Source organism: Juglans regia, chromosome 2 (assembly GCF_001411555.2).
Source record: "Juglans regia cultivar Chandler chromosome 2, Walnut 2.0, whole genome shotgun sequence".
NCBI classification, from domain to species: domain Eukaryota; kingdom Viridiplantae; phylum Streptophyta; class Magnoliopsida; order Fagales; family Juglandaceae; genus Juglans; species Juglans regia.
In genome coordinates this window covers 12,610,245-12,637,663 of record NC_049902.1, presented here as the reverse complement: position 1 = coordinate 12,637,663, position 27,419 = coordinate 12,610,245, and the positions used below count along the sequence as shown (strand labels likewise).

Below are 27,419 nucleotides of genomic sequence, written 5' to 3'. Positions count from 1 at the left end.
GTTGACAAGGAAGAGCAATAAGTTTTTATGGGCAAATGAGTGTGAGAAGAGCTTTCAAGCATTGAAGAAAAGACTAGTGACTCCACTAGTACTTACAGTTCACTCAGGAGATGGAGGATTTGTCATATATAGTGACACTTCACTTAAGGGATTGGGTTGTGTTTTAATGCAACACGGGAAAGTCATTGCATATGCCTCCCAACAACTGAAAAGTTATGAGCAGAGTTACTTGACCCATGATTTGAAACTTGCAGCAGTGGTTTTTGCCTTTAAGATATGGAGACATTATCTTTATGGTGAAAAATGTGAGATTTATACTAATCATAAAAGCCAGAAATATTTCTTCACACAGAAAGAGCTGAATATGAGACAACACAGATAGTTGGAACTCCTGAAGGACTATGATTCCAATATTAATTACCATCCGGGTAAGGCAAATGTTGTAGCAGATGCGCTAAGTCGGAAATCATCTTCTGGTACATTGGCTACGATGTATACGTCCCAAAAGCACATATTATTGGATATGGAGTGGCCAGGTATTGAGATGATTAGTGATACCCAAGCTAAATTAAGTAGTTTGACCTTATGTTCAACATTGATAGATCGGATTAAGGTCGCTCAAGTTGGTGATACAAAATTAATGAAGTTAAAGGTGGAGGTAATAGAAGGCAAGAGACCTAACTATTCAGTATCAGATGACAGCATCCTGAGGTTTAGAGGAAGATTATGTGTACCTAATGACAGAGAGATTAAGGATTTTATTTTGAGAGAAGCCCATCGTTCACTTTACACGGTTCACCCAGGTAGTACTAAGATGTATTGGAATTTGAAACAACACTTTCGGTGGAATGGTATGAAGCGAGAAGTGATAAAATTATGTAGCACAATGTTTGACGTGTCAACAAGTTAAGGCAGAACATCAAAGGTCCCCAGGTACACTTCAGCCACTTCCTATACCAGTTTGGACGTGGGATGAGATAGGGATGGATTTTGTATCAGAGTTTCCTAGGGCACCAGGAGGTCAAGATGCAGCTTGGGTGATTGTTGATCAATTGTCAAAATTAGCTTACTTTATTCCCATTCAGAAGACATACTCCACTGATAGATTGGTAGAGTTGTATGTGAAAGAGATTGTCAGACTACATGGGTACCATCCAAGATTGTCTCTAACAGAGATACATGTTTCACCTTAGCATTCTGGAGAAATGTATAGAAGGAGTTAGGAACTCAGCTAACTTATAGCACTGCTTTTCACTGCTTTTCATCCTCAGATAGATGGCCAATCAGAGAGGACAATTCAAAGTTTGGAGGATATGCTCAGGGCATGTGTTATAGAGTTTAAGGGTAGCTGGATACGATATTTACCCCTCATTGAGTTTGCTTATAATAACAGTTATCAGAAGAGTATTCAGGCAGCACCATACGAAGTTCTTTACGGACGTAAGTGTAGATCACCTCTCTATTGGGATGAAGTTGTAGAACGTAGAATAATGGGACAGGAAATCATTCATGACATGTGTGAGAAAATTTCAATTATTCGGAAGAAACTTGCCATTGCACAGGAGAGGTAGAAGAAATATGCGAATCAGCGAAGACGAAAACTAGAATTTGATGAAGACAACCAAGTACTACTAAAAGTTGCGCCAATGAAAGGGATAATGAGATTTGGTAAAAAAAGAAAATTGAGTCCGAGGTATATAGGCCATTTTGAAATTTTAGAAAGAATAGGAGTTGAGCATACAAATTGGCACTTCTACCTCAATTATCAGCTATTCATAATATGTTCCATGTCTCTATGCTTCGGAAATATGCCCTGGACCCCAGTCATGTGTTGGAGCACGAGCCTCTTCAGATTAGAGATGATCTTACATATGAACAATTTCCAGTGGAAATATTGGCACAGAAGGATCAAGTCCTATGCAACAAAGCTAAATGGTCAAAATACTTTGGAGTCATCATACGGAGAGAGAAGCTACATGGGAACGCAAAGAAGATATGAAGGAAAAGTATCCCTATTTATATTAAATGAGGTACGTTCCATCTCGAGGACAAGATTTCTTTTAGGGATGGAGATTTGTAACGGCCACGATTTTTAAGTTGAGGATTTATTTTTTTATGTTTATATTATTAGTACTATTATTATTACTAATTATTAAAAACTTTCAGATTCTTAGCCGTTGTTTCCGTTTCAAATATTCCTCAATGATCTCTTCGATTTCCAGACATTACTATGTAATAATTAATTCCTTCAATTATATTCCATATTCTTTCAGTAGAGCAGCACATACCCTACCTCTTTTATTCTCTGTTTCCATCCTTTTGCATCAAGCAAAATTTCTCTTGATCTCATCCATCGTCATTCATTATAGTTTGTCCGGCCACCAGATTTGTCTGTGCTTGGTGTCTTTTTCATCTAGTGAGCCCATTTTCAGCTACATCGTCGTTGATCTTCACTGGATCTGTCGCATCGGTTTCCTCTCATGGTAACGAACTACAAAGTGAAATTGTGAAAACAGCGCTAAGAGGTAAGTAATTTGATCACAAATTAGGATTAGCATATAGTTAGACTATTATTATTAAAGCCAGTTCTTTGATAGCCTTTCTTTTTATGTACCAAGCATGTTACGATCTATGTAAGCATATCAGTCATCATAGCATATGATCATGTTAATTTTCTGCATCATGTTCAGGTTCAACATTTTATAATTATTTATATTAGTATGAATGTCATGCATATCACGTTGCATAAGACACGTAAGTTATCTTAATTTCAAGTGTAAGATAAGAAAAAATTATATCAATTAATCAGATGGCCTTTCAGTTTAGTATTCAAGGTGGATGTGCAAGCCACGGACTCAAGTGTGGTTCACTGTAGTATGTCAAAATACTACTCAACGGCTCCCTTTACTGTAATGGGATGTGAAGCCGGTGCACAATCTTGCACACAGGGTTAAGTGTATGGGCCAGTCAGATTAGTCAGTTAATTCAGACAAGTTAAGACAATCATCCATTACATGAGCATCAGCATCAGCATCAACATGATATGACATGAATTTTATTCAGCATGATATGACAAGAATTTCATTCAGTATGAAATTTTATTAAAGCCTTTCAATTATTATGTTTACATTGTGGTGAGTTCTTACTGAGTCTTCGACTCATTTTAGTTTTATCTCATTTTTTTTAACACCAGGTGAGGAGAATGAGGACTACGAGCAGGCGGGCCAAGTTTCGAAGGAGCGGACAATGAACCTTAGACTATATTTATGATTTCTTTTAATTTAGTTGGTTTGAAAACTTGGATATGACTATGTTTTTTAAAATGGTTTAACTTAAGTTTTCTTTTGGAAGGAACAACCTTTTTTTAAAAAAAATTATGCAAGTCTTTTACATAGCTTTAGTTACGTATGTACCTGACATTCCTAACCCTAAGAAAGGGGATGTTACACATTTAAACCTGTTTCATGTAAATTGGTTGAACTAACCCACATAACCCATTTGACATTATTAACATAATTTCACATAAAAGTTATAATCTATATTTATTAGTAACTACAATATCTTAATAGAAAAATAAGACTACCTACTAACAAAAAATATCAATATTTTTCAAATTTGAGCATATAATAAAACCAATATTACAAACTCTATAATAACAAATATGAGTATAGGTCTAAAATTACAATCCCAATAATAGAAAAATAAGCATATTGAGAAATACCAATATTACAACTCAATAATAACAAAATTGTAATTTTGACATAAAATCTGAATGGGTCAAAATGGGGGTTAAGCGGGTTGATCTATTATTGACCCGTTTATAAATCGTGTCTTAACGGATCAACCCGTTTTGATCTGAACACGTTAACATCAAATCCAAACCCGTTAATTTCGTGTCATGTTCTTGTTGGATTCACGCGTCGTATCACATATTACCACCCCTAGTGCTGCACTCATTTACAACCAACCATGCACACACGCACACCCATTCGTTTTCCCCCCCTACTCCATTTATTTTGTCCCCTCTCCTCCTTGAAAATTCACTATTTTCCTCCTACATCATTGGTTTCATCTCATTTGCAACTCCACAAATTATCAAGGTTGTGCATCCAGATGCAGAATTGTGTATCTAGCTGTATCCAAATTCACATCCGGATTTATAATATAGTCTGGATATCCATTCAGATTAGTCTGATTATAATTCGGACGAGTACCTAGTTTTACCCATTACAAAATGGATTGAAACCAAATTGGTTAGAAAATTGATTTTCTAAAAAATAAAAGTCATTGTGATGGCCATTGGAAGAGAGGAAAAAGTTAACAATGATAAGTACAAATCTTCAGACACCATGTGTGCTATTAACCGAAAGATAAAGCCCCAATTTTCTGTTTGGCAAACAAGAAATTAAGAAAAAAAAATTGTTAGATCCTAAATCCTTAGCAAAACAAACCAATTGCGCCAGACTCGATTTTAGTCAAGATCTTGCTTTCTTTTTCAGATCCCAAACAATTGAGAATCTAAAGAATACAAATTTTTAGTTTCTTGTCCTTTTAACATTTTATTGGCAAACAAACAGAGCACAAGTAGAGAAAAAGACAACGACATAGCTACCAGATTTAAAGCTTTGAAACAAAATATTGCCATGTATGAGATTAAAAATCAAATGAAAGATAGTTGGAACTGGTTCAATGGAATTGGAAATGGATTTTTTTTTTGAATGCATAAAAGGATTCAAGGAATGTGTTTTTTTCCTCAAACTAAAAAAGGCTTACCTGTTAACGAAGGATCAAGCTCTTGACTTAATCTCATTCTCCTCATGCTAGAAACTCCTAGTATAACAAAGAATAGAGAAATGGGAAAGATGATAATAATCAAAGACCAAGAAGTAATAAAGTAAATTAAAATTCATAACATGAGAGTGAGTTCGAGGCCCACCATGTCACCACTTGGTAGGCATTGAATGTAATTTCCACTGCCTTCATCTTTGGCTGGACATTGAATGTAATTCAGGAATCACTTGGTATTTTCACGTATTCCTCCAGTGTTGGATTAAAATATCTATAGCAGTTTCCATTCCAGTAGAAAGTTACATGACCAACTTCGAGGGTCTCACTGCAAGCAAATCTACGGATACCATTTTTCACTAAATATTTACCAGATGTTCTCTCAATCTTTTGAGGTGAAACAAGTTAATGACTTGAAGCTTCAACTCACCATCATACTGAAGCATTCCAACATAACATATCTTAGGGAATCGAACCCGATCAAATTTGTCAAAATTTTCATATTCGAGCGCCTTAGCAAACATAACCATACGGTCCGCTCGAAAGTTGAATGTAACCACTGCATCCCCCTCCACAATAAGGCCAACAGGCTTCCCAATCTCATCAACTATAAAAAGTGGAGGAAAGTATTGGTCACTAGCTTTAAGTTCCTCCCTTACTTTCTTGACAGCTTCAACCTCATATCTAAGATAAGCACACATGGCCAAAAGTGTATTGTAGAGAACTACGTTTAACCCCATCCCCTTCTCCTTCATCTCCTAGTTGGTTAACCATGTTAGAAAAACCACAACAAGCAATGAACATAACATCAAACCAGCCACAAACTTTAAGCAAGTCATTGGATCAAACTTAGAGTGAGGGATACCAAACAAAGGTGCCCAAGCTACCTCACAAAGAGGACTAATTCTACATAGGACATCATTAGCTTCAACGAGTGCAATTGGCCTGTTTATTCATGTCTCGGCAATTTACATAGAAGCTGCATGCATTGCCAATCCATAAGCATCTATTATAGCAAAATAAGTAACATCATTGGGATCACAACCAAAAGTAGGCGTCATCGAAATCACCTTGGCACAATCAGTTTTCAATAAAATTTTTAGACCCATCCCAATTCTCACATCAAACCCACTCTTCACTCGCACTCCAAATTATTTTCTAGCACATCCTTCTCCACCACACAAACCAAATAATTACTATCCCACTTAATGACATGATGTACTACATTATTTGCTACATAAAATTTATGGGGTTTTTTCAAAAGCTCAATGGCGTCTCAGTCATTACAATTCATTCCCACAGGGTTTCCTTCTCTTCCTCTATCAAAGGGCTTAAAAACAACTTTAAGGGGTAAAGCATCTAGCTATTGAGGAGCAAAAAATTTCTTATCCTTAAAATTCTTGGCAAACTCAACCATGCGGCCAGCTTCATCAATCTTCATCAAACCAAATGTGGAGGTACAATTTTCATCCATAGGCCGTGCTGCCATCATAATATCAGCTTCAATCTCTTCGCGATCATGTTGCCAAACACCCAAGTCGATACCATTCAATGGACCCTCACCCTTTGCCATGGTTGGGTTCACATAGGTGGAAACGAGAAAGGTGGAGCCATTGCCATTGAGCTGGAATTAAGCACTGAGAGTGAGAGCGAGTTTTGAATCGGCCTTGAGCAGAGAATGAGAAGGATGTTCCTTCGTGTACTGCTGCACCACAGCTAGGGAATGGTCATCCTCGAGCTGCCTTCCATTGAAGATGAGATGCTATCGGTCTGGCGAGATGCCCATTTTGTGTTGGACCTTAGCCTTCACATGGTCGATGGTATTGATGGTATCGATAGTATTGTTCTCTTCCTAACTCTATTGATAATCATGCTTATAGCCTTGTCTTGATTCGATCAAGAGTGAGGTGTAGGAAGAGGTGGAAGTCATTTTTGCCGATGATGGCTCACTCACTGATTATTCTATAACGATATTCCGATTATGAAATTTGTTCTGATTGGCCATTAAGGTCCACGCCATCTCTATCAGTTGATTTAAGCGATCCTTGATCTCCTGAAGACTCTTCTCATGAGAGTTTACCTGCTGTTGTAAGATCTCTTGTTGCTGCTCGAAAGGTGTTCCGTCCTCCATGGATGGTCAACTCTAGATACCACTTGTTATGAATCTCACTCTCCTCACGCTGGAAACTACTGGTATAACAAAGATAAGAGAAATGGGAAAGTTGATAATAATCAAAGATCAAGAAGTAATAGACTAAACTGAAATTCATATATGTAAGGGTGAGTTCGAGGTCCCCCAATTACAAACTACCACCTCCCATCTATAAACTGGAAGAACCACCCCCCCCAATAACTAAGGCCATGGGTCAACAACTTAGCAATTTAAATAAAACAAAATTGCAAGAACTTAGCTAGGGGCCCATCAAGCCCTATACTTATAATTTTATTTTATGTATAAAACTCATTTTATTATTTTAGTTTTAAATTTAATAATTTTCAGCAGATAAATAACTGACACGTTAGCATATATTGTTACGTAAATAAAAATTAAAAATACAAATAACATTTTTCAAAAGGGTAATGATACACCTACAACTATTTTATAATTAGTTTACAATTCATTTTAAATCAACTAATGTAATTGTGACCCTTCATTGAAAGATAATTTCAATTTTAATTAACTACCCTTCATTTTATGTATAGGAATAAACTAATTGAAGATTAATTGTAAATTTAACATTTTCCTTTCAAAATTAACTCGGTATTCAGTTACGATTCTGGTTATCCGGGAATTAAGCCAGTAACTAACATATCTGGGTAGATGCGAGTATAAAATTTTTATATCCTCTCAAAAATCTAATTTTTATATCCGCTCAGCAGTTACCTAAGATAGTTTCTTCTTTGCACACAAGGGTTAGTGCCAAACTCATCCTTACTAATAACATTGTTTCATAGAGGTCTTCCATGACTGAACTTGACCTGAATTGTCCTGAGGAGGAAATAATAGATACACTATTCCAAAATTTGTTCATCTTTATTAACTCGCTCTGACGTAGGCGAGATTGTAGCTAATGGGCAAAGATGAAGTTTGCCATTATGAGGTCATGTTCAAGATGGGTTTGCACCTTCCCTTTCTAGAGCCAGTCTGAGAGGTGCTTCAAACTCTCCATTTGTACCCTACGCAACTTCATAACAATTATTGGCGGATGTTGATGTCATGTTACGTGTTCTGGCTAATGTCACTGAAGGCGATTAGGTAGTTGAAACCTTATCTTTTGGCTGAAGATATAATCTACTTTTACATATCGATGTCCCAGCCAAATGATCTATGGAGTTTTCAATTTTCAATCGAAAGACAAAAGTAGATTGGTGACAATACCCATCAAATATTGCCAAACAAGAAATGGAACTCTAGGTGTTTCTTTATCTCTGGCTTGGGTTGGGAGTTCCAACCATGGGATTTACCTACTTCTCCCCGAGTAGACTACTTTTGGGGACACCCAGTTCAAAAACATATGTTCTTCAGTGTCCTTATTTCTACACCATACTTGTTTAATTATTGTCTTTAGATACTAATTCATACTATTTTCTCCACTTGCATGCTATAGGGATCACTTTGGCACCCGAGCTATTTGATGAAGGCGGCTAGCTATCACACACGAAAGGTGGCCGAGTGGGCTCTAAAAAATGAGGACTTGTGTCTCTACGTTGTTCTCATCTCCAGTGAGTGCTTAGGAGGAATCCAAAGAGACCAGCACTACTAAGGTCACATGGTGTTGACAATGTGATGTTATGTTCTTGTACATGATGTAAATGGACATATATCAATTGATAAATTACCACACTTGGCTTGAATAATTTCTTAAATAGGTATTGTCATGCCTGTCTAACTTCATTGTCTCTCCATTTTTTGTGTGATTTTTAGGCCAATCCACTTTATCTTGGTTTAGTGTAAATCAGAGCTTGTAGTTTATAGAGATTTTTACCTGGGGTTTGCTTGCTTTGCTTAGGAATGAGCTGAGTATGCTTCCTTAATGTGTCTACCTCGGATCTGGGCAACATTATCATTTCATTTTCTTAATGCTTCCTTAGGAAAGGCAGTGCAACATACTCATGAGCAAACTAAGCAGCATGTTTCTTTCTTGCCTAATTTTTCATTAGACTCAATTTTTTCTCCCTATGTTTGTTGAAGTACTAACATATAGTTTGCTGAAATTTGTCTGCCACTTCCATATCTTTTTAACAAATGTTTTCCTGCCACTTTTTGATCTTTTTACTCATAGTTTGCTGAGATTTTTAAGTGGTTTTTAGAACACATGTTACCACTATGTTTGCTGCCCATTTTTTCTAGTATGCTTTGTTGTCTAGTTTTTGCAAAATGTTTATAATGTTGTTGCCCAGTTTTAACCTAAGTTGCTGCCTAGATTCCCATGTAAAAGCATACATTTATTTTAGCTAACATGTTTTTTCTATCCTTCAGATTTTTAAAGGATGGATTCCCAAATGCACGAAAATCACTTCTTCTCCAACCTCAGAATAGCTACACATCCAAGTAGTGTTGTTGAAGATAGCCAACTCCAAGCACAAAGAGGATCCACATATGTATGTAAGAATATATAGCATGAGAGTTGTCATGTTCTAAAACTTCTGCACAACTATTGGCGGTAATGATGTTAATGCTTAAATTCGCACAATAGGTAAAAAAGGTAGGAAGAATCATCCCTTTGCCCACGATCGTGATTCAAGCATCGATATAGTGCTAATGGCGTTCATCCATAAAATAAATAGTAAATAAGTAAATAAAAGAGAAATAGAGAGAGACAAATATTCACATGGTTCGGCATAAAGTTTATGTCAAATAGGCAATTTTATAATCTCTTATGGCCTCACATATCTCTCAATATAATGGATGAATTTAGAGTTTCGAGAAATTGAAGATGGTGCCTCCCTTTAGAGAAGGCCCTTTTGAGTCATTGTGCATGGTGGAGACCATGCGTAGAGAAGTCGTAAAGAGTCTGTAGATTTGCAGAGATTTTTTCCTTTTATAGAGGTCTATTTCCTTCTTTGGAGTAGTTGTTGTCACAACCCCGTCCCAATTCTAGGATGAGATCGCGACGCGTGACCTGTTCTTTCCTTATTAATATTAGTATGTATTTTTTTTTTCTACGAGGATAAAAGGGATGGGCGTGAACGTGTCATGCATGTGCACTGCATTTCTAGTTTAAAAGTAAGCACCTGAGAGACAACCTGTTCAACATATTACCCAAAGGATTCTCAGAGTCCACCATTCATTCATTTAAAACATCGCTAGTTCCAATAAAAAGGGGACTCCGTCCCTACAACACACCCAAAAGACATTTAACCTTCTTATATGGGGTTACCATCACCCCGCTACAAAAGTTACACTATTACCAACAACCCACCACAGTAGCTAGATCATGCTCAAAGACATATTTTGTCTTAAAGTCAAACCAACAAAACGTCCCAACATGGAACCCATCATAAAACATAACCATTATCATCAAACCGAACCAACAGGGAATTCTAAGCATCAGCCCTTCCCTCCTTAGCAGTGCCTAACTCCACAGTCTCATCATTCATACCTGGATGTTTAAAACATAAAAACATAACCATTATCATCAAACCGAACCAACAGGGAATTCTAAGCATCAGCCCTTCCCTCCTTAGCAGTGCCTAACTCCACAGTCTCATCATTCATACCTGGATGTTTAAAACATAAATACAAAGCGAGTCTAATACTCAGTAAGCAGTACACCATGCCCTAAACTTATTAATCACATAATCTTTCTTTTGAAAACATGCATACACAGACAATTGCAAGTTCTTGACAAGGTTTTCATGCATAAACCGTTTAAGGAATATCTGTACTTTCATGCGTAAACATCTCTATGACATAACCTTACTTGCATGCATAAACAGTTAAGGAATGACTATACTTTCATGCATAAACATTTCTTCGTTTTCATACATAAACATTACTTAGAAATGACTTTCCTTTACGTTTCACTTTCTTGGGCCACTACACACTATTACGCCTTATGTGTTGGGGTTAGCGGTCTTTTGGACCTGGATTCCGCCCACGGCCGCAGGTTGGGAACCCCATTCATGGGGCGCAGCACTGGGTGCACTACCAGTACTACTTACCCGGCATTGCAATCTGCCCATTCTTTTGGTACCCTTTTCATACATGTGGCCATTACGTACATTCATACATTCATGCTTTCATTCCTTTTCCTTTCCTTTCTTTAGAAAAATTAACGTTTTCATTATCTTCATTTAGTGCCAATGCATATGCGTTTCTTTGAAAGGAATGTTTCATGTCATGCTACATATAGGTAAGGCATAATTATTTAAGAGAGAGCATGCATAAAATCTCATGATGCATTACCTTTACATACACACAATGGTAATTAATAAGGTACTTAACAGGGGTTACCAAGAAAGGCTTATACATACTATATATGCATCTATTCATTTGGAAGGGGAGAAAGAGACTTTCTCATAAGAGCTTTGTGTGTAAGGGGCATGGTCATAGCTACTTACCTCGTGGCTTTACAAGTAAGTTCCTTGAGTCTTGAAAATAAACTCCTATTCAATGAAATGAAATAAACATATTAATATTAATTTCACTTAAGACTTTACTATCCAATACCCATACGTGCTCACTTAAATTCTAAGTGGAATTAAGGCGGATTCCTTAACTCATTTAGCTACATACATGGCACTAAGTCAACTCTTAGTATCCTCATTACAATATTTAAGGAACCCATGAAAGTATGAGGCTTGCTCGCTGTCCCTCTTTAAAGACTACTATTTTCTATACAAGGAATAGGTAGGAATCATTAGTTAAAATGCATAGGATGGTGGGGATTTATTTAAGAAAAAGGTAGGGAACAAATAGGTGATATAATCTGGAATTTTCATAAAGAATGGCATTTTAACAATTTTGCATCATCATATGGAAGGTAGATCCAACAAGAGGTAACGCTCATAAGAGAGTTGATTTTTTGTCATTTATTCTTCAATGGTTTTTCATGCTAAAGTTTATCTTTGGTTAAACAAAAAGGGGTAAAGTTAAGCAAGGGTAAAGTGACTGGTTTAGGCTTCCAAAACAGAACCTATTTTCAAGTTTATGTAATACATGGACAGCTAGCAATTCTCAATGTTTTCATGGTCTTAAACATCCCTCACTTGATCAAATCTCTACCATCCAATTAAATAGTACTAGAGACGTAGAGACTTAAGAAAGCTTCATATATATATATATATATTTTGAAAACAATACTAATAAAGAGATACAACTCTTGGCAAGTTTAGAACTCCTAAGGTAAGCTTACTAGCTTAGGTTTAAAACTCTTAGTGGCTTACTTAGGCCATAAACTTGAGAAAAGCATGTTTAAAAATCATAAACCTTAACTCCATTAATTTAACAAATAAAAGCATAGCTAAAAACATGGCTTAACTCAAGGTAACACAAGAAAGGAACCACAAAATCAACCTTGGAACACACGGCTGGAACACACACCAACATAGAACATATACACACACAACTAGAACCATAAAATAGAACACACACACACACACACACACGGCTGGGTCCATAAAACAGAGCATAGACACACACAGCTGGAACATACCAAAACAGGACTTATCCCACGGCTTCTTCATATACATATATACACAATAGATCAATTAATCAACACTTGTGACTAACCAAATTAAACCAGACAACATGTCATCTCAAATGATAAGAAACACACGGCAAAACCATCTCAAAACACTCAATTTTGACCAGAAAAACAGGGCTTTTGATTACTACCCACTAGAGTAGCTAATAGAGGAAACAAAATGAGAAATTTGTTTAGAGACTACCACATGATGCTCGGCTAACACAGAAATCCAAAAACTCCCAAATACAAGACACAAATTTACTTAGCAATAAACTCAATCGCAAGAAATCTTAGGGAAAGAGCATCACCTGATTTGATCCCCTTTTCAAGCCATGGAAACACAGCAACGAGAAGAGGGAGAGAAAAATCCAAAATCTCAAGGCTGGAATACAACTAGAAAATTCCTTAAACAAAACCCTAGGTTAAACTCATAAATCTAAGATTCCAAACTAGAGATTAGAGCCATAGAATTTACTTACGGGGTTGGTTTCCTTGAGGATTTTTCAATGGAAAGCTTGGGTTTATGAATTGAGAGGGATCGGCTTGAAGGAGTGAGAGAAATCGCACGGTGAGTGGAAACCGAAAGCCTCTCGTGTGAAGGAAGAAGGCCTGAGGAAAATCTTCTCTTTTGTTGGCTTTAGAGCCGACAGTGTAAGGAAAGGAAGAAAAGAATTACTTGCCTTGCCTTAGACGCTGTCGTATTGGAGAAGGAAATGATATTTGATTAGCTTCTGAAGGAAGCTACGAGTAAGAGGATTAACTCGGCTTCTTGAGGAAGTTTCGTGTAGAGGGAGAAAGTCAATAATTTCAACTCAACTTGTCCCATGAGTTAAGGAACGGACGGTAGAGATTAAAAGAATTTGGACCATTTCTTGGGTAAATAAAATTAAAGGGATTGCAAGGAAATATTGCAAGGAAATATTGCAAGGTCATAAAAATCACACCCTTGAATTATTTAGTGACCCATTTAAAAAAAGAAGCACACCCATCTTAAAATAATATAATAAATAATAAAAGTCTTTATCTCAAAATATTTAACTTAAAAAATATTTTAATAGATGACGCAAGACCTACGTAGTAGGGTTCGAGTGTTACAGTTGTGTCCTACTTGCCTTATGTCGCTTTTACCTTTTTGTATTTTAGTCAATCTCTTTCATCTTATCTCATCCTTTCCTTATCTCTTTGTTTTATCTCTTTCCTTATTATTAGTGATAGGTTTTAATGGGTTGGACCTAGTCAATTTTATCCCTAACAGATGCCCTTGATTTTTAAAGTTGATTTGCTCAATAAGATGGCATTGAGAATTTTCAAATTAAGCCGTGATAGAGATAGTCTAGAAAATCGTAGAAATATTTTGGGAACTTGTCCCTAGTTTTCAATTGTTGTGTGATGCAATGGAAATCCCCGTGAGTGGTCCTCGAGGAGAATCCGTGAAATTTGTATTAAGGGCCTTCGAGAATAAGCCTCTAGGATGTTTATTTGTAAGAACGTTGGCATGATAAATGAGTGTACTGATGATTGCAGGTGACTACTTACCTTTAACAAAGAGTGCATATTTCCCTAATCATTTTTTCTTTTGTTGGCAGTAGTGGATTTTTCATCCTTTGAGGTGATTTTTTGTTGACATTTCAATTTTGGTGTTGAGATTAGAGTTTGTTTGTTGTAACCTGAGCTAAGTGGTCAAGAAGCCTATCAACCCCCTGGGTCTATCTTAGACAGTTGTCGAGCCCATCGACTTGTTCCCAAAGGTGCTTGACCGCATTAAGGGAGGCTAGCCCGATTGCTCGAGTGTGTTTAAACCTAGTGGGAGAGATGCTTGACCGTATTGCTTTAGCTAGAATGGTACTCGACCGCTTTGCCATGGTGGGAGGTAGAGCCTGATCACTCTGCTGTGGAGAGAGACATACTCGATCGCCCTGAGTGGTTTTCACCAAAAACCAAATATGTTAGTGTAATTTAAATCACAAGTTTGAGGTTTGAAAACCTGAGCCAAGTCGCGTAACGTCTATTCCAGTTACTCCTAAGTGAGGCTCGAGGGCAATACTTTTGTAGCTTGGGGAGAGTGTTGTCGCTCAGCGTGTGCCTCTGTTTTGATGAAGATAAGGGGTTGAAGTGCCCAATGGGTGTTTGAGAGCGACCCTACAGCTAATGCTCCAAGCCATGTGGATGGCTTCCAAACTTTTTGCTTGGCGATGGTTGATTGCCATTGTGTATTCTCTTTGGTTAAGACTAATGAGTAAAGTGCATTCCCGCTCATTCATCCATTGAGATTCTTTCAGAATCCTGAGGAATTTTGTGGGGAAAACCACCAAAAACCAAATTTGTTAATGAAAATAAAATTCAAACTAGGGCTAAATAAGCTATTGTTTTGAACTCTTCCTTGAGTGAGATTGTTCGCTATCGAATGATTTTTGCATGGGGGAAGTCTTCCGTCTTTAAGGATTTTTGTAGCGATGGACATGGTTCATTTGCAAATGCTTTTTGCACAAGGGAGTTGTCCATCCTTGAGCATTTTTGTATCAATGGAGATTGTTCGTTTCTGAATGATTTTTGTTAATTCACTCTCTTGGAGGCTCGTACAATTCTGAGTCAGGTAGCTCAAATCTCTTCTCTCTTTTTTTTTCGGCTATTGAACTGTATCGCCGAGCAAAATTCACTTTGAGGTAGGACCGGTGGGAACAGGGCCCACAGCTATCGGTCAAGTCTGGTGGCACTTGCAGTGGGCACCATGCCTGTGACTGTTTTCTGGTGGGTTAGCAAGTTATTGCCCACCAACTTCGTATTTCGTTTGTGTGTGACTTGGGTGCCATGCGACGTGTGCAACAAGCAACTTACTAGGCGAGCAACTTGTCATGGGAGGAAATAATCTTGTGGGTGAGCAAACCCAATGAGGCTGAGGGATGGCGAGCAAACTCGATGGGATTGAAGGGTGGCCAGACGCTAGTGAGTTGTTGCCTGCCATGAGGTGCTACACGTTAGGCGAGCAAAGGTGGCGAGAGTGGGGAACTCTACGGTAACCTTGGTTTTGGAAGCGAGGATGACCATGACAACGACATAAAGTGTCGAAGGTTAAGGTCGTGGCAGACAACACTGTAGGCGATTTTTGAGCTCCATGTTTGTAGAATATGCTCCTATGACACTGCTGACATGCTCACGGGGAGTTGGTGGTGCGGAGGAGTCTTTATGGCTACATCTAGTGTCATGTTGCTACTTGCACAATGCATGCGTGGGGATAGTTTTGAGCTCTCCGTGCGTCCTAGAATGCCATGATGATGGCTGTGGAAAACGCCGACAGACCAAAGCCGAGCGTATTGGACACCCTGCGACGCCATGGGGGTGTGCCTAGTTTTCTACCCACTGTGTTCTATGGCTCCATCACCAGTGGCAAAGCCCGTCATTGGTAGTCTCCCATGGCAGCTCTTGCGCTTGCCGGCATTTCTTTGTTGCCACTGGCGAAGTGCCTTCCTTAGTTCTACAATGTCGGGAGTGGGAGGTGACTTCGGTCTAGGACCACCAAGCTGGTGACAGAAAGCACTGGCGGTTTAGGTGGTGGCTAGTGATGGAAAGTGCTAGTGGTTTAGGTGGTGGCTGGTGACAATTATACCGGCTTAAGAGCGTTGGGCTTGGTGATCCTCTGGATGCACAACAGTGTGCACCCTCCGCCTGCACTATGCTCGGTGCCTTGTTGCGACAAGGGACCAGCATGCGCATTTCCCTGCTGGGTAGCCGGCTTCACACTGCATCAACGGTGTGATCCTACGTACCCTGTGCATGGGATGTGCCATGCATGCTTCACGTGCACAGTGCATGGTGCAAGCTGCACCTGCACAATGCATGCTGCATGTGCACAGTTCTTCCTGCACGTGATCCACCCCCTAGATTCTCTTTTCTTTTCCCCACTGCAATATTAAGAAAGTAAATAAAAGAAAATAGCAAGGGTGAGTAGATCCTATCTGCTTCTTTGAAGACGATCTCATGAGTCAGGGAATTATCATTCTTCCACTTTCGGTGTAGAGAATAAGTCAATCCCACAAACGACACCAACCGTTAATGCATAAATTTGCACAATAGGTTGGACAGGTAGGAAGAATCATCCCTCATCCACGATGGTGATTCAGGCATCGATACGGTATTCTTAGCGTTCATCCATAAAAATAAATAGGAAATAAGCAAATAAAAAATAAATAGAGAGAGACACAGATATTTACGTGGTTCGGTGTAAACTGTACATTCATGGTTATTTGGGGGCGAAATCCACTATAATAGGCCATTATATAGTCTCTCATAGCCTCACATATCTCTCAATACGCAAGAGGAATTTAGGTTTCGGGAGATTGAAGATGATGCCTCCCTTGAGAGAACAGTATTTTGAGTCATTGTGCATAGTGGTCATGCCTAGAAAAGTCATAGAGAGTCCATAGATTTGTAGAGATCTCTTTCTTTTATAGACGTATATTTCATTCCTTGGAGTAGATGTGTCCTACTTGCTTTATGTTGCTTTTACCTTTTTGTATCTGAGTCAACCTTTTTTTACTTATCTTTTCCTTATCTTATCTCTTTCCCTTATTATTAATGATAGCTTATCAATGGGCTTGATCCAGTCAACTTTATTCCTTACAAACGGATAAAGTTTTGTGTGCTTGTTTATTTTTATTTATCTTGACATGTTTTATGAATTTGAAACTATTCTACCCATGTTCTTGACGACATGATGAAAATGACTATAAAAACTGACAGTTGGATGAAAATGATCGTTGCATAGAATAACAAATATAATTGGTTGGTTTAAAAAATTGTGAACGTTGGATATGTAAAATAAAAAATATTACTTTAATAATTTAACTAATCTTTTATATAATTTAATGTAGCAACTAAATTATGTAAAAGCATCAATATGCATCTCTAGTTAAAATTTAGCCAATATGAGTAATAGCTTCTTTAATAAGCTACCATAATTATTTCTTGAAAATAATTTAATATTTAATATTTAGATAATTCATCGATATTCCATTCATACAGTATATCTGGTGAGAAACTAGATCGTACTATACGTTCTCTTTCTTCGAATTGTATATCATGCGGAGTTGGCCTAGGATACCAATTTTGAGTAATAGAAACATGATGTTTAGAATTTCTAACAGAATATTCATTAACATGATCTCCTCTAATCTTCTTAATATGGAGATCTAAATTTTTAAATTGATCTTCAATATTACTTATGTCTAAATCAGATAATTCAATGGGAGTATCTGTTTTACTTAATACATTAATATGAGATTGTTTTTCAGAAATAGAAGCAATATTAGTAATATTCAATTTTTCTAATTTTTTAGAGATTTGTTCTAATAAGTCATTTTTTTTTGGAAAAATTAGTTTTTAGATTTTTTTTTTTTAAAGAGCAGGAAGTCACATGTCCAATAGTGACATATTCCAAATTTATTAATAATGCCATCACTTATGGCGGAAAAATACCATGGTGATAAGAAAGGACCATGAGAAAACCCATCAGGCCCACAACCAAGAATAGCAAATCTAGGACAAACTTATTTATTGACTATTAAACAATAAACACAAAAACCAGAATAAAAACTAAACTCTTAAAGATGGAAGGCCTAAGAAATCCAAACGGAGCAAGCCCCGAAGAGTCCGCGGCAAAACACAATCATTAGAAAAAGCCAAATCGGCACCTAAGGCGCCTTCCTTGGCTAACCAATCCGCCACCATATTACCCTCACGAAAAATTTGTTTTTAGATGGGTTGGAATTTCATGAGGTATCAATAAGGGTGTTTACTTGCTTCCTTTATATTAGAGTTAATGGGAGAAATTTGATTTTCAGTCCTTTCTAATTGTTTACTGATGGTTTGCAAATATAAACTAGTATACTTATTTTGTTGAATAATATTATTAGAGTTTTTTTGTATCTATTACAGAATTATGTTCTTTTAATTGTGAGGCTAATATCTAGTTTCCTCTTTGACTATATTGAATTGTTTCGAAAGGAGAATACTTATCATAAACTATTTGATCATTATCCTATTCAATCCATTAATTATTAGTTCTATTTATAGTTGATATAATCTCTACTTCTTCTAGATATTCATAATATTTTCTTTGGATATAATCTCTTTCTATATAATATTGTTTAAGATAATCTTTATTAATTTTAAAATCTTCTTTGTTAAGAGTGCATATTTATGTATCATCTCTAACTATTTGTGAATATGTTGGGGAAAATGATTCTCTATTTTGCTCAAGTGTATGTGAGGTCGATGGTATGTTAGTATTAATAGTATAAACAAGTGTATCTATAATATTTCCAGGAATAACTCCCCTAAATTGGGTATCCAAATTTCTGAATTTATTTTGAAAAATTGGAGGGAAAACAAATCTAGGTGTCGATTAACTAGAAGGTGCAGGTATAGAAAAATGAGAAATGATCTTCTAAAAGGTTGGAAAGATATTTGGACTGATCCATCCGATTTCTTTATCAATATATTCTAAATCATTAATAGCATTATTTTCTATTTTAGATAAAGGGGTTGTATTATGTAATTTGCATTCATTAGGAAGATTAATCTAATTCCAATTAATCTGCTTGGGAATTTGTATCCTCGAATTTGTTGTACTAGATTGTAATAATATAATGTGTAGCCTTTAGGGCTAGTAATTAAAGCATGTGGTTCTAATGCAGTTTTCATAAGTTTATAATGAATCCGATAAACTACAGTTAAATGGTGCGATCCTTTCATCATATGATAGCCACTAGTTTTAATATTTAATAATAAAGCATGTAGAATACTAATATCATATAAAGAAAAATAATAATTAGGATAACAATTAAAATAAACTGGACCTTGGTACATACTTGATTCTACCATACCAAGTAATAAGTCATGAAACTTATAATGTCGTCCATCTCTTAGGCAAAGTAGTACAGAAGCATTTAATACATTTCTTGTAAGTGGCTTAACAACCACTTGAACTAATCCAATATGCATAAAAAAAATATTTTTGTTCAATATGTTGTTTAATAGCTTCTTTGGTTAATAACTGTATTGATTCATAATCATTGTTTAAACTCATAGTTTTTTCCACAGTTTTAATTAAATAATTTGTAAGAAATGATAATTTAGAAGAAAAAGTAGACTCTTTATAAATTTGGTCTTTCCGAACATGAGGTATTTTCCAATCTTATAAATTTCTTTCTATGTTTGGTATATTATAATTTTCTTGATTAATATAATCTGGTTCTATAGGTATACTAGCATAAGATCTAGTTGAATCCGTTCTAGAAAAGAAATTCATTGGCTCAAAAGGTTGAACAAATATATCCTATCTTCAAGAGAATAGACAAATTAAGAATTCAAGAAAACATCACCAGGATCACCCTTAAAACTTCCTAGTATCCACAGGCTGACCAACGAATTTACCTTGACTTACCAGTACAAGACTCTTAACATGTTCCATTCATCTTTTCAATAACATATTACTTTCGGGCTCAAAGCTTGTTTACATCTGTTGCTAGCTCAATTAATAAAAATCCCAACCAACTAAAGCCTACTAAAACTATTTCCCACTCTATTTTATTTGTTGGGCCCAAAGTAAAATATATAGTATCTACTAATATGATTCATTTGTGATTCATTCGGTTGTTGGGCTTTTATTTCAAAGTTTTCAGAACCTACTTGTTTAGGTAAAATGAGGAAACTGTCACATTTGGATGGGAAGTTTTAGGCAAGTTTGGGGGGTGAGATGAGAATTTTGTGTTTTGTTTTGAAGTTTAAAATATTATGTTTTAATATTATTATTGTTTTGGGATTTGAAAAAGGTGTATTGGGATTTGAAAAAATTGAATAGTTTATTATATTTTATATGGAGATTTGAAAAATGTATAATGATGAAATGAGATGAGATGTGAATTTTGTGTTTTGTGTTTTGTCCCAAACCTGCCAGTTTTGGAATTTCAGCACATTACTTTCGTATTAACAACAGTACATCTACTACTACATCTACCCTCTCGTGTTTAGAGAGGGTAACTCAGTAGCACTAGGCCTGTGCATAAAAGGCTTTGGCCCGCACCGTCCGAAACACCTGATTTGTCCAACCAGAATAAAGACGGGTTCATCGGGTCAAAGTTTAATATCGGGTTTAGAGATGGGGAACCCGTCGAAACCGTGAAACCATCGAAACCTCTGTGAATCTCTTCTCCCCACTGCGAAACCCTAACCACTGTCGGCCTCTTAAGCTTTTCTCCACTTCATTTCAGTCCGTTAGTCTTCACGTTGAGCACCACCAACACCTTGCCATCGGTAATCTCTCTCTCTCTCAGATCTAACTTGTCTCCATGTTTCATTCTGAGTCATTGTCTCTCTCGAACGTTTCATTGATGATATTTGCCATTTGGGAGAGTTGCTATTTTTCTTTGGGGCCGATTGCAAGCACAAAAATGGGAAAAAATGGGCCGATTGCTATTTTCTCTGGGTGGCTGGGGTGAAATGTCTCCTTTACGCGAAATCATGCGGAATCTCTATGTTTCCTTATCAGATTTTGGCTCATCAGATCAAAATTCGTGTATATTCTTTTGTTTGGGGATGATCTAAGCTTCTTCAATGTCTTCGATATCTGTACAGAGAGACCCAGATTGTATTTTGGCTTAGTAGTTACCATTTTTTTTTTTTTTTGAGCTTTCTAGGTTATTTTGCTTTGCGGGGGTAGAAGTGTGGATATGGGTACAATTTATTGTTCTTATTTTCAATAGATTGTTACTCATCACTAAGATTTTATTTATTTATTTACGGTATCATGAGGACAAAAGTCGAATAAAAGATGCAGTGAAGTTGGGAAAGGTATGATGTATCATTTTGTTGTTGTTATGGGTGATATTTTATTAGGTAAATAATATTCAGGTTAATCTTTAGATCCTGCTGTCATCTACATGGGTATTTGAAGACTTCAAATCTGCTATTTCAAAGGATTTTTCTCCACCAATATCAGATGTCAACTTAAAGGTATGAATTTCACTCTCAATTGTTGATTGTTCTTTATATTGTATGGTTGCCTACTTGCAACAAAAGAATTTTCTCCCCTAGTAGCGCAGGTCATGTTCCTTTAGTATTATTAGAATGTTTGGTTGCTCAAAACTCCCATATGGATGCATATGCTGGTTTTTATGTGTTGTGGGTCTTCTGGTGTGAATGCAGGACTGTGTTTTATGGGGGGCAGCACAAGCGCACAGGACCAGGAGCTAGCTTTTGCAGGGAGAGTGTCATGGTCCAGGGAACTTACTGATGAGGAAGCCAAGCCTTTTATTTCAGCTTCATTGATGGGTCTGAATGGATTAAGTTGTAATTGATCCATAATTTTTGTTTTTGTTTTTTTTTGTTTTTTACGATTATTGATCATCTTTGTAAAAGTCTTGATATTTTATAATTTAGAAGTGGAAGTTATATAGTTTTTTGATAAGTAGTTTTTGTACATATCTAACTCCTATTATGTCGATAAGATGAAAGAATATGGAATTCTAGAATGTTAAAAAAAAAAAAAAGATGGGCCGACCTGACCCGAAACCAGCCCGAGTCATTCGGGTCGGATCGGGCTGGTTTGGCACCTTTTTGTGGTTTTGTTGGGTCGGATCGGCCCCAAACCCGATAATTTCTACACGGGTTGCAGCCCTAAGTAGCACATTGTCTTGCAAGACATGCTTGGAATGTTGAGAATGTTGAAATGTGGGAAGATTATATTCCAGACTTTCTTTCCCAAGCTCTTTGACTTGATAAATGTCTATAATCTTTGTTTATCTTTGATGAAATTGATTTTCTATAAAAAAAAAAAGAAAAAAAAAACAATAACATTACATCTAATCTCCCGCAATGGATTGAATAACATACATAAAAAGGGTACTCTTTTATATGCACACTATGCCTAGATAGACTTAAAGCCAGCTTTTGCCAGATAGAGCTTGTGGCGCCCCCGACTCCCATGTAAGGAAACACGGGAATCGAGACGCCAGGATGATGACAACACGGTCACACATCCCAACGAAACGTGCCCAAGTGTGTGTACAAGCGACATGTACAATAACAACGCAGCGGATTAGTCAACTAAGTACCAGAATTTAAATACAAACTAAACATCAGTAAAGTTTTAAAAGCAGTTATACAGTCATCCAAAAATAAAGTTAACACATGTCCCGAAAATACAAGAGGGTAAAATAAAATAACAAGCTAGTGATCCCAAATCACTCCTCGGGCGGAGCCGTCTCCTCAGGCTCACCCTCCTCCTCATCTGCATCAAAATCTGCGTTACCACAGAATGGTACCGCAGGTAAGTATAACCCAAAAATAATCTCAGGAATAAAATGCATTTAATACAACTAACATACATGTGATGAAATATGCATTTTTCCTCAAAACATCATTTTCCCCGAAAATGATAATTTTCCAACACACGCCAAAAATCTCATTTGGCCCAAAAATAATCCGTAAAACATTTTCCCAGAAAATGATTTACACAAAATCCAACTCACACTATTTTCCCAGAAAATAGTCCATTTAATCCGTCAATACCCTATGCACCATGGCCTCCCCTAGGGACCATCCGCACGTCCTGGCTTCGTAGCGATGCCCAGTTCCGCGCCCAGCGCGTACATGGCCGAGCACTCACTACGCAACGAGCGATGCCCAGTTCCGCGCCCAGCGCGTACATGGCCAGACATCCTCTAGTCCCCGCCAGCAGAAGGACCACGGAGTCGGCACGAATCTCTCGTCCGATCCCATTGTCACCCAGCGACAATCCAGGGGACGTTACTCAATTTATTCCGCTCCCGAGTAACCAGAGGAGCTCCACCGAGATAATGCCCCATCTCGGCTTGGGGTTCATGATACACACGCACCCAACAAATCATTCACATGAAAACCCAGTTTTCATAAACACATGAACATGAATGCAATACACGAAAACCCAGTTTTCCTTTACAAACATGATCATGCATGGAACCATGAAATGTACATGAACCAACCAATCCAAAATCCATCAATAACCAATAACCAATAACCAATAACCAATCCAATCCAATCCAATCCAATTAAACCAACAACTCCAATCACAAATCCATCCGACCCCCGTACTCCTCGGACTCAGTCCGGCATGCCAAAAAATACAGTGAAATGCGTTAGTGCAAAAATACATAAAATTCATGAGAATACTTTGGAGAAATACTTACAGCGCTATATGATAATTTCCGGAGGATCACGAAGCTGAAAAAGGCGACGTCTGAGCAACACCACAGTGTAAAATACACTGTGGCCGTGGGTCACAAATACCCACTTTTCAACGGAGACAAACGAAGACCCCAAAATGATAGGGTAGGGCCTAGAGAGGTCGGTGAAGCCAATGGTGGTGGTGGTTTGCCGTGGATGACGGCGCAAATGGTGGTTTAAGGCCAAAAACGTACAAATCGGAAATGGACTTGGTGGGGCTTCACCGGTGACGGATCGGAGCCGGGGTTGGGTCCAAAGGGTTGCCAAGAGGTCGGGGATAAAGTGGTAGGAAGATGGTGGCCAATGGTGGTGCGACGGCGGCGCAACGGCGGAAAGAGTGCCGCGGCTTCGAGGGTCTCGTGGGGGCTAACGGTGGCTCGGATGGAAGTGAGGTTGGTAGGGTAAGGTCGCCGGCGGCAGGGGAACCGAATGGAGAGGGCGGTGTCGACCACGGCGGCTCGATGGCGGCGGGCTGGGGTGGAGGCCGAAGTCGCACGGGGAGAGAGAAGAGAGTTGGGTCGCGCGGGAAAGAAAGAAGACTGAAGGAAATAAGGAGAAAAAGAAAAAAGAAGGAAAAGAAAAGGAGAGGAAAGAAAAAGAGAGGAAAAGAAATGAGGTCCAATCCTCATAACTTGGGTCACGAAAATGATCCAACGGAAACGATTTTAAAACCACAAATTAAATAAAATAATTTAAACGTAATGGTAAAGTCAAATTTGAAATAATTAAATCTCACAATAATTAAATAAATATTAAAAGCAATTTAAATGCATAACAATAAATAAATATTAAGAAAGCACATAAAAATAATTTTCACCAAATTAAAAATCCTAAAAATAACCCACTTAAAAATCCAATAATTTTAAAATAAGAGAATAAATTTTGAATCCATAAAAATAATTCCTTCAGTAAAAATACACTAAAATACGGGGTGTTACAGAGCTAACGAGATAAAGAATCATGGTGCTGTAATAATATCCAACATTGTCTTAGCTAGCAAGGCTTTGTCAAAACACTCTTTTTAAGTCTCGGAAACCAAGTCCACTAACACTTTTGACTTCCCTATTTGATCTGAGCTAATCCAATGTAAACCACTGGTTTTCTTTTTGTTTTGAATCCAATAAATATAAACAAAACCCAAGTATATAAGAAGTATACAAAGGAGAGTACCTAATTATAAATTATGAGCTAGATATGAATACAAGAAAATCACAAAATCTAGCCCTATTAAAGACAATACGGAGACCCATAAAAACAAGTGATGAAGAATGAAATATCCAAGTTCTTCTGAAGATCATTCCCAGACTTCAAAGAGATGCACCATATAAGGCATAAAGGAAGTCATTTTCCACAAGGCAGCAATTTGAGAATTACCCTAAAGATCTCTCCCTCCAAGACACCACCCAAGCAATACTAACCCCGGCCCATTAAAATCTTCATCCCATAAGACCCTCACCACCTTACAATGAGATATAAATTATTTACAGATTCATCACTTTGCTTGCACAAGTACCATGATGCAGGGGGATCCGAGTTCGATGAGACTCAGTTGACAGATTCAATGTTAAAAGCACTAGACTACTTCAAGAAGGTAGACCAGTGCAAAACCGACAGGAAGAGATGAGTATTCCTAGGATTTGGGAGAGAAGCGGAAGATTTGGGTGGGATTTGGGCAAGTAACGATTTATTTCTCGGTTGGGCGAGGAGAAGTGGCAACATCAATATTTTAACTATAACTTTGGCTACAGGTATCAGAATCGTGCATATGACCCCAATCAAGAAAGCTTTCTTCAACGAGCATGTCGTGGTCACCATGCTTTGCCTGGTGGATCCCTTGTCGACCACAAAATAAGCCATTTTTCCTTCCAAATCCTCACTTTTTGTTAATTCTTCCATTTTTGGTCAATTTTATTTTATGGTAATGTTTATCTTTGGTGACAATTTGATTTCGAATTTTTATGCTAGATTTTAACATGGTTGTCTTATTTCGTATTCTATTGTTTGACCTTAATTATAATTTTACAATTTTTGTTAGCTATTTAAGCCCGGCTTGTGGGCTTTAGAAGAATATCATTGATTTATTTGATAGTAAGACCCTAATCTTAGAGTTTCTCTTTGTTTGCGATTTTTCTCAATCTCAATCTCTAGCTTCCGTTGTTTAATTAGTCATCAGAATAATCTTCTATTCTGGCCTGGCATCATAGCACCAATCTATAACATCAATCCACACTTTCTCAAGTTGTCCACAATCAAAATCTCCCTATGTGAAAACGTCCAACCAAAGAAAGCCCCTTGGGAAGCACCTTACACCTCCAATTTCCAAGGAAAAGGATTGGGGATATAATAAGACATAACATTGTACAACAATCGAATCGTGAACTTCTTGCTCCCAGTGTGAGTCCAAGTCATACCATCCACCACACCACTACCATTGCTTGTGGCATACGACAAGCTAGAAAATGCAAAAATATTATCCAATTCAAAATCATGGGAAAGTCTAATAAAACGGACATTCCACTATGAGGAGCCACTAGGGATATCAAAAAGATCCCCCACCAAAACCTCTTGGTTTAAAGCAATTGGAAAAGGGAACAAAATGCAATCTAGAGGGACATGTCACCACTCCAAATGTCATACAAAATTTGAGCTTGGATTCCTCACCCACCACAAATCTAACACGACTAAAAAAGCCCCCAACCATTCCTAATATTTTTCAACAATCCCATATCATGCACACTTCTCACTTCATTCGAGCACCAACCCCCCAATTAGTCCAACATTTTGAATCCTCATTCCTCGTAAAAGACTTGGCGAGATCAGTGGTGCGAAGGGTGCCAACCCCAAGGTAACAACCAAGGTTTAAGTTGGGATAGGCATGCAACATTCGCTAGAATGTGCACGTATAAGGAAAAGTTAAGCAATTTGTAGAGGAAAAATAATGGTTTAGTCTGAAAGCTAAACAATATAGTACCAGAAATCTAAAAGAAACCATAAGTTCATTCTCACAATATCCACAGTGTCACTTCATTCCTTAACTACTTAAACACATAACCAACTTTTCTAACATATGTCCCAAACAAGGCTCACCGAACACATAAGGTCGGCTACCTAGCAGTTACAAATATAGCTTCCACGACCGACCAATCCTATAACAAGAATCGGGTCTACTTGCCTATTGTTTGGGCTGGGCTGGCTCTTCCTCCTCGGGTATTACTTTTGAGTCTACCTATGCATGAAAGTGGATGGTTCCGATGCTGAAACCATAGACAAGTTATGCAGCTATGATAAAACCGCAAATGAGAAACATTGCTCATGAATATGCAATGAACATTTCAATGTAGTAAAAAGAAGGGCGAATGCATGTAGTAGTGCATGGCGAGGAATCACACTCCCGGTAAAAGATATTTATATAAGCATGCTAAGGAATCACCCTCTAAGGAATTATCCTTTGTTGCAAAGCTTAATACCTACATACAGAGGAGAGGAATCACCCTCTTCTAAAGCATGTAAAACTCGTAACACCAGTCACACAATAGCTTACAGTCATCACATAGATATTCATCAGATAGACATACGTTGCCTGATGGGTCAACATGGGATATGGGATGAGTCACTTCACCATTCGAAATCCCATAATCTCTCCCACCCAACAAACATGGTGCAAGTCAACTCGCCTGTACCCCA

The 27,419-nt window shown here is 37.5% G+C and overlaps 3 long non-coding RNA genes across 9 annotated transcripts; 1 reads left to right on the top strand and 2 right to left on the bottom strand.

Annotated features, from left to right (window-relative positions):
- Positions 1–2,298: 2,298 nt before the first annotated feature.
- On the bottom strand, positions 2,299–5,197 carry LOC109001733. The gene is made up of 3 exons (XR_001997916.2): positions 4,937–5,197; positions 4,774–4,830; positions 2,299–2,491 (listed from the first exon to the last, which is right to left on the bottom strand). It is a non-coding gene; the product is annotated as an uncharacterized LOC109001733 (long non-coding RNA).
- Positions 5,198–10,042: 4,845 nt separating this feature from the next.
- LOC109001762 lies at positions 10,043–13,186 on the bottom strand. 4 transcript variants are annotated; one of them, XR_004798902.1, is made up of 4 exons: positions 12,956–13,186; positions 12,785–12,880; positions 11,350–11,394; positions 10,043–10,506 (listed from the first exon to the last, which is right to left on the bottom strand). It is a non-coding gene; the product is annotated as an uncharacterized LOC109001762 (long non-coding RNA). The 4 variants fall into 4 exon arrangements; XR_004798909.1 differs by having other exon boundaries at positions 10,406–10,506; positions 12,785–12,858; positions 12,956–13,185; XR_004798906.1 differs by having other exon boundaries at positions 10,406–10,506; positions 12,785–12,869; positions 12,956–13,184.
- A 7,380-nt stretch (positions 13,187–20,566) lies between these two features.
- LOC109001763 lies at positions 20,567–21,939 on the top strand. 4 transcript variants are annotated; one of them, XR_001997925.2, is made up of 4 exons: positions 20,586–20,786; positions 21,285–21,323; positions 21,396–21,485; positions 21,678–21,939. It is a non-coding gene; the product is annotated as an uncharacterized LOC109001763 (long non-coding RNA). The 4 variants fall into 4 exon arrangements; XR_001997922.2 differs by lacking the exon at positions 21,285–21,323 and having other exon boundaries at positions 20,567–20,786; positions 21,384–21,485; XR_001997924.2 differs by lacking the exon at positions 21,285–21,323 and having other exon boundaries at positions 20,567–20,786; positions 21,369–21,485.
- Positions 21,940–27,419: the final 5,480 nt, after the last annotated feature.